Raw genomic sequence first — 8,396 nt, 5'->3', positions numbered from 1 at the left:
TCCATCAATAGACTTCCTTAGGATCATGATACATTTTTGTAGAACCTGGGTGCACGGAATACCTAGAAGTGTGAGCTTCAGTCAAAATTCTTTCACGGAGACCATCCACATTTGGAACACATAGTCGCCCTTGGTACCTTAGTGTACCATCATCCATGCCAAGAGAAAAGGCCATGGTCTTATGTTTATGAATCCCCTCTTTCAATTTTGCCAATAATGGATCGTTGTATTATTTCTCTTTGACTTCCATAACAAGCAATGATTCATCCCTATTTTGCATAATTACTCCTCCTTCACTAGAGTCCGCAAGACGAACTCCCAAACTAGCCAATCAGTGAACTTCTTTAGCCAATGGCCTTTGATATGCCTCCAAGTGTGCTAAGCTACCCATAGATTTTCGGCTAAGAGCATCCGCTACAACATTAGCCTTCCCCGGATGGTATAAAATATCAATGTCATAATCCTTGAGTAATTCAAGCCATCTTCTATGCCTCAGATTCAATTCCTTTTGTTTGAAAATATATTGAAGTCTCTTATGGTCCGTGAATATATCCACATGGACCCCATATAAATAATGACGTCAAATTTTCAATGCAAATACCACTGCAGCAAGTTCTAAATCATGTGTTTGATAGTTATTTTCATGATTCTTGAGTTGCCTAGAAGCATACACTATCACCTTCCCATGTTGCATTAATACACAACCAAGCCCGATTTTTGAAGCCTCACAATATACCACAAATCCATCTATACCCTCTAGTAGAGTCAACACCGATACCGTAGTCAATCTTGCTTTCAATTCCTAGAAACTCTTTTCACAAGCATCTGACCATTGGAACTTAATTGCCTTCTGCGTCAATTTAGTCAATGGAGAGGCAAGAGTAGAAAACCCCTCCAAAAACTTTCTGTAATATCCAGCTAAGCCTAAGAAACTACGAATCTCTGTTGGAGTTGTAGGCCTCGACCAATTCTTCACAGCTGTAATTTTCTGAGGATCAACCTTAATTCCTTCATTAGAGACAACATGACCCAAGAATATGACTGACTCGAGCCAAAATTCACATTTTGAAAACTTTGCATATAATTTGTGTTGATGCAGGGTTTGCAGAACTACCCTAAGATGGTCAGCATGGTCCTCCTGACTTTGTGAATATACAAGAATATCGTCAATGAACACTATCACAAAGGAGTTGAGGAATGGCTTAAAAACGCGATTCATAAGATCCATGAAGGCTGCTGGAGCATTTGTTAGCCAAAAAGACATTACTAAAAACTCAAAATGCCCATACCTAGTTCTAAAAGCTGTTTTCGGAATATCCCGCTCCCTGATCTTCAACTGGTGATACCCGGATCTTAAATCAATCTTGTAGAAGTACCTGGAACCTTGCAATTTATCAAACAAATCATATATCCTTGATAGTGGGTACTTATTCTTGATTGTGACCTTATTAAGTTGCCGATAGTCAATACACATTCTCAGTGACCCATCTTTCTTTCTTACAAAAAGTACCGGTACGCCCCAAGGCAACACACTTGGTCGGATAAAACCCTTTTCTAACAAATATCTCAATTGTTCCTTTAGCTCTTTCAATTTTGTCTGTGCCATTCTGTAGGGTGGAATAGATATAGGATGTGTGTCTGCCATCACATCAATCCCAAAATAAATCTCCCTGTCTGGTGGGATCCCAGGGAGTTCATCTGGAAAGACTCCCAGAAATTCATTCACAACAGGCAAGGACTTAAGTTTAAGTGCCTCAGCATCGGTGTCCGTAACCCGGACCAAATGGTTAATACATCCCTTGTTGATCATTTTCATGGCCTTAAGGTAAGAAATAAGCCTACCCTTCGGCACTACATCATCACCCTTCCACTCAATAACTGGCTTATTTGGAAATTCGAACCTAACAGTTCTAGTTCGACAATCAAGCTTGGTAAAACAAGAATAAAGCCAATCCATCCCCATTATCTTATCAAAATCGACCATTCTCAATTCAATAAGATCGGCCACGGTGCCCCGACCACACAACGTGACAACACAATCCCTATAAACCCGTGCAGCCAAAATAGACTCACCAATCGGAGTAGATAAAGAGAACGGCTTATGAAGTTGTTCTGGTTCTATCCCAAATTCCATAGCAACATAAGGAGTGACATAGACAAAGTGGAACCGGGATCAATAAGAGCATATACATCATGAGATTGGACAGTCAATATACCTGTGACAACATCTGAAGAAGCCTCTGATTCCCGACGTCTCCGCATAGCATAAAATCTGCTGGGTCCTCCCGAATTCTGTGCACCGCCCCTAGCTGCACCACGCCCTACGAGTGCTGGAGTGCCTCGAGCTGGAGGTGCTGTGGATGTAGTAGCTGCAGAATTAGCTGACTGTGCCGCACCTCTGCCCATATTTCGGCGGGATGAGCGGCAATCTCTCTGAATGTGACCCTTCAAACCACACCCATAGCATACTGGTAGGTCCATAAAACAGGACCCAAAGTGCATCCTTCCATACTTAGGGCATGGAAGTCTCCGCTGCTGAAACCTTCTATCGGGCCGACCCTGCTAGTGGGGTCCCCTGTTGCCCTGACTGGGTCCAGATGATTGTACACCCATCAAAGACTGAGCGAATGATTGGGATGGTCCTGATGACGCTCCCCTGAATGCTGACCACCCACCACCACCACCACTACCAGAAGAACCACAAAAGTTGCCCACGGACCGGGCCTTGCTACTACTCTGACGCTCCATTCTACTTTTCAATTTGCGGGTCTCTGTGGCTTGAGTAAATGCCACCATCTTACCATAGTTCATATCGGAATTCAAGGCAGCTGTAGAGGCCTCATTAATAACCAAGGGGCTAAGGCCCTGTACAAACCGGTGTACTCTAGCCTCCATAGTGGGCAACATGTGAATAGCATACATGGACAGGCGCGCAAACTCCATATGGTACTCCCACACATCCATACTACCCTGCTTCAGGCTTTCAAACTCTGCGGCATGAGCTGCCTTAGTTTCGGCAGGCGAGAAATGATCCATAAAGGCATCTGTGAACTCACCCCACCTTGCCGGAGGGCTTCCCTCCTCACGGGATTCCTCCCACAACTCAAAACAAGAATAGGCCACCCCTTTTAGGCGGTAGGAGGCCAACTCTACTCCCTCCATCTCTGTAGCATGCATAACCCGGAGAGTTTTGAGCATCTCATCAATGAAGTCTTGGGGGTCCTCCTCGGGATCAGTACCTGTAAACACTGGAGGATCTAACTGAAGAAACTTGTTCACCCTGGAACTACCAGATTCCCCTGGATGACTGGAAGAAGTAGGCCCAACACTCGATCTCTAGGCCTGAGAAGCCACTATCTGTGTCAACATTTGTATGGCTCCCCTAATATCAATATCAGACACACCAGAATCGGAAGTTGGAGCTGGAGGTGGAACTGGAATATTAGTTGGAGGAATTGTTGCAACTTCTGTAGGTGTAGGGACATGTGCAGTCTTATCAGTGGTAGTAGAGTCAGGCAGTGTCATAACTGGAGGAATATTCTCACTCCTCGGGTGCTCACCCGCATCATCAATTATAGGGTCAACTGTCACACCTGGGGTGACATTGGCTCTTTGGCCAGTTCTTGCCTTCTTCTGAGGTGCCATGTACTAAATATTAGTGCAACGCAGGAGCTAAAGGAGGAACAATCTTACAACCAGCTTTATCGCACGATCAAGAACATGAAAGAAGGGTATTATTCCTAAATGCCCATGTAGCATCCTAATTATAGATGTGGTCGACAATACACCGATAATAAGGACTCTACTAGACACGGCTCCGAGACATCCTAGGACACTTTAAAACCTTAGGCTCTGATACCAAGTTTGTCATGCCCCAAAATCGAGGAGCGCAACCAGTGCTTAATCGAGTGAACCCAATCGAGCAAGCCTGTTAGATTCCTTCTACCCAAACTCATTCATGAATACAGAGAATATATGTTTTCCTTAATTAAACAATAAAGTGGCCATGTTTGTAATTACCAATTTCTTACCATAAGTTTCACTATTTTTAAAGTCTCAAATTGACAAGTAATACAACCGCAACATAACATAGTTTGTCTTTCCCAGCACCAATACAGAACCCACACTATGTCTACGGAGACTATATAGATTAAGATGAGTATAATGATAATGCCGGCAATAAGGCCCCGGCTATACCTCAAACATAAAACACAAAGAACAAAAGGTACATGACCCCGGGATGAAGTGGGGCTCACCAAGTCAGCTGGGAAGAAGGTGTAATGCTAACACTAATCAATATCTCCTGCTGTGGAACCACCCGCATCCATTTAAAGATGCAACGCCCCCAGCAAAAGGGACGTTAGTACCGTCAAATAGTACTAGTATGAAAACTAAACATCAATTTAAGAATTCAGAAATACAAGATGAATATGATGAACCAATGCGGCAATAATATAATATAGATAACCGTTTAAACTAGAGCAAGCTTATCAAGAGCTATCAATAACATTTATAGGATATAAGATGAGATCCTCTGTAACCATCTTCACACAAAGAGGCCCCGCCGCCTCACCCGATGTATGCAGGTGGAGGTGTATGTACAATACTACAACTCTACTCAAGAGGCCTTGCCGCCTCACCCCAATGTATGCGGGTGGATGTATAAGCACAGTACCAAGAACCTACACAAACGGCTATGTCGCCTCACCCCAATGTTTGCAAGTGGAAATGCATCAACGATACCAATACCAACACAAAGTGGCTATGCCGCCTCACCCCAATGTATGCGGGTGGAGGTGCATCAACGATACCAATACCAACACTAAGCGGATATGCCGCCTCACTCCAATGTAAGCGGGTGGAGGTGCAGTCCCAAAATACCATAATCCCTACACAAAGCGGTCATGCCGCCTCACCCTAATATATATGCGGGTGGAGGTGTATCACAATCACACTCTCTATACCATAATCCCCACACAAAGCGGTCATGCCGCCTCACCCCAATGTATGCGGGTGGAGGTATATCACAATCACAATCTCTACACAACTCTCACTCTATAACTTTCACATAAATCAAGACTAGAAATTATAACATGTGGATACATAATCCATAATTTGGGACACATCCTCAATTTATAATACAATATGATAAGATCATTTGAAACTCGAATTGAACATATATCTTCATCAAAAAACTTATCAGAATACTCCATTTATAATCAATATCTCGGAACTTACAAGGATATTGGGAATTTTAATTCTTAAAGAAGAGTTTAGCCAGCATACCTCACTTGAGCTTCCTTACACTCTAAATGTTTCGAAATTCTTAGCAACTTCAATCTATTATAAAAATATAACAAATTGAATCAAAATTAGGAAGATGATCATGGTTCGAGCTCATTTGAGCATTTTATCAAACACTAAGTGTGCATTAAGGTTCCAAGGTCCTTTTATGGAGAATTCCATTATCCCACAACCAAATCTTTACCATTTTTAGCTCAACAATCTTCCTGCACCCTTTGATAATACATGCATATAAAATAAATAACTCTCATGCCCAAAAATTATCTTGCTAGTTACCCATTTTCAGAAAATTTCGAAATTAGGGTTTAGGGTGTAGAATCTTACCTCCAGGATGAAAACCTACTGAGCTTCCCTTCTTAATCTTCCAAAACTTGAGCAAGAATTTAAGAAAAGTTATTGAAGAACACCTTCTCACTCTAGGGCACTCTCTCTCACTCTAGGATATCAGATTATGTCTCAAAAATGGCCCAAAGAGTGTATTTAACGAAAGAGGGTCGGGTTTTAAAAACCCAAAAATGAAGCTCCGGAATAAGGTATGCGATCGCATAACCAATATGCGGACCGCATATCGGAGGCATAATTGGTTACAAAATAGCCAAAAGAACTGTCTATGTATGCGGTCACTATGCAGTCCGTATAACTGTTATGCAGTCGCATAATGCACCTTATACTAGTTATGCGATCGCATAGTCGACCGCATAGTTGCTTTCAACTGACCCAATTAACTGCCTCACTCTACGGCTATTATGCAGTCCGCAGAGTAGTTCTGCAGTCGCATAATGGACCGCAGAAATGTACTTTTCCGCCAAAAATATTCCTTTACTTTCCGGTGCATTGTTCAATCCAAAAAGTCCGAGATGCGGCTCGCAAGCTCTCCGCGAAGAATTTCTACAATCCTCAAACACGTAAGCCTAGTCCGGCACCATGAAATATTATTTTCTTTGCAAATTTTACTGGGCTTTACGCTTAAGTACTTCGAAATTTTTCGGGGTGTTACAGATAGAGAGAGACGTAGGGAGAATTCCCATTTATTTGCAACGACACCCAATTAAAATAAATAATATTTTTTAAAAACCCAAATTCGCATTCAAAGGTTTAAAGCTTTTTAATGGCTGTCAATGGTGGAGTTGCTACTCTCTTTTCCTTTGCTCTACATTACTGGAATTAGGGATTGAGAGATAGAGAGAGACGTAAAGAGAGAGAGTGCAGGAGAGAGAGAGAGAGAGAGAGAGAGAGAGAGAGAGACGGAGAGAGAGAGCGCATGAGGGATAGAGAATAAGGATGAGAAGTAATTGATTCCTAATATAAAAGGGATACTCATTTAATTCCTAATGTGTATATAATTGGTAAATTTGTATGTAGGATATAATTAAATTTAAACTTGAGTAGGGAGGGTAATAAAATTTCCGATAGTGTATAGATATGTAAAAATTCCTTTTGTTAGTCATTGAGGATGGGGAAGCCTTATTTTCATTTTCGAAAATGAACATTAGGAAGGATTATGGGTTGGCTTCTTACATTTGTAAGCCTTTCGAGTTTATTTAGCTTCTATTCTGTTGGAGTTTTCATGCATGATGAGGATATATGCCGCCATATTTATGGCGTGAAAGTAGTGCATGATAGTTTTGACATAAAATCGCTGACAGCTCGAGTTGATGAAGTTCTTAAAAAGTTGGAAAATCTGCAAAACAAGCTAGAACTGACCGTAAAAAAGATGGAAAAGAATAAAATTGAGCTATCTAGAAGCAAAATTTCAATATTGGAGTACAAGGGGTGTTTGGAGGAAGAGGTTATTAGGCCTCTATCTTTGGCGCAAATTGCCCTTAGGCAAATTAGGCTGCCAAGAGTTGAAGGATTTGGAACTGTGACAACTAAAGAAGATCCCTTTATTAACTCCTTTGTGATTGAGGAGATGAGGAAGAACATAACCCCTAAGGGGAATAGAAATGATAAGGTTAACATCTACGGGACACTGAAGATTTATAACACGATATGGCATGCATATGTTTTGATAAAGAAAGAGTTTGCGGAATATATGGATTATGATATTGGATCATATTGTAAAGATGATTGGAACTTGGCTCAGAAGCTAATAATTTATGGTTGTGATCCTTTTCCGAGGAGAAGATGTATTACAAGGGCCTGTAAGCTCTATCCAATTAACAAGTCCCTTTGGACCATTCCAGATGGAAGAAACATTCGATGGAGCAATTACCAGTGCAGGAACATTGAGTGCTTATCAAGTAAGAACTCAAGACGACGCTATACTAAGTGCATATGATATTTTGAAATGGAGAAGGGAAAGCTAAAATAGGTAACAAACTCCTCTGTTCCAGTGGATTTCTTGATCAAAGATGTTTTGGCCATCAAACCAGGGGAGATTAGAGTTGGTTTAGATTATGGTGTTGGTACAGGGACTTTTGCTGCAAGAATGAGAGAGCGGAATGTAACAATCATCTCGACTGCTCTGAATCTCGGGGATCCTTTTAGTGAGATGATAACACTTAGGGGTCTGATTCCACTGTATGTGACATTGAACTAACGACTCCCTTTTTTTGACAACACGATGGATTTGATCCATAGGAGTGGACTTATGGATGGTTGGATTGATCTGCAACTATTAGATTTCATCCTTTTTGACTGGGATCATGTTTTAAGACAAGGAGTCTTGTTATGGATTGATCGATTCTTCTGTAATAGGAGGGATCTTAACGACTTCATGTACATGTTCCTGCAATTCAGGTACAAAAAATACATGTGGGCTATTTCTTCCAAGTCTAAGGATGAAGTTTATCTTTCTGCACTGTTGGAGAAACCTCCAAGATCTTGATGACCATAGTAAGCTTTTACAGCCATCTTCTATAGTGCTTAATCTCTTGTTACACTAACAATGTTGTCGAAGTCACACTCACATGTTTCTTGTGTCTATTTGTAAGAAATTTATGCTTCTAACTTACAAATTGTGATTCCTTTTTATAATTACCTTCCTAAACATGAGGAGCAAATGATGCATAATAACAAATGATAAGCTTTATTTTTTTACTTGTGCTCATTAATAGTTTTCTACCTTATTTACTAGCTCCTACAACTAA

The 8,396-nt window shown here is 41.1% G+C and overlaps 1 pseudogene; it reads left to right on the top strand.

The window, feature by feature from the left end:
- The first annotated feature begins 6,805 nt into the window (after positions 1-6,805).
- On the top strand, positions 6,806-8,160 carry LOC104084503 (probable methyltransferase At1g29790; annotated as a pseudogene).
- The last annotated feature ends 236 nt before the right edge of the window (positions 8,161-8,396 follow it).

Source organism: Nicotiana tomentosiformis, chromosome 10 (genome assembly GCF_000390325.3).
Source record: "Nicotiana tomentosiformis chromosome 10, ASM39032v3, whole genome shotgun sequence".
Classification (NCBI taxonomy): domain Eukaryota; kingdom Viridiplantae; phylum Streptophyta; class Magnoliopsida; order Solanales; family Solanaceae; genus Nicotiana; species Nicotiana tomentosiformis.
Note: the sequence above shows the minus strand (reverse complement) of the source record. Positions and strands in the feature narration are given on the sequence as shown.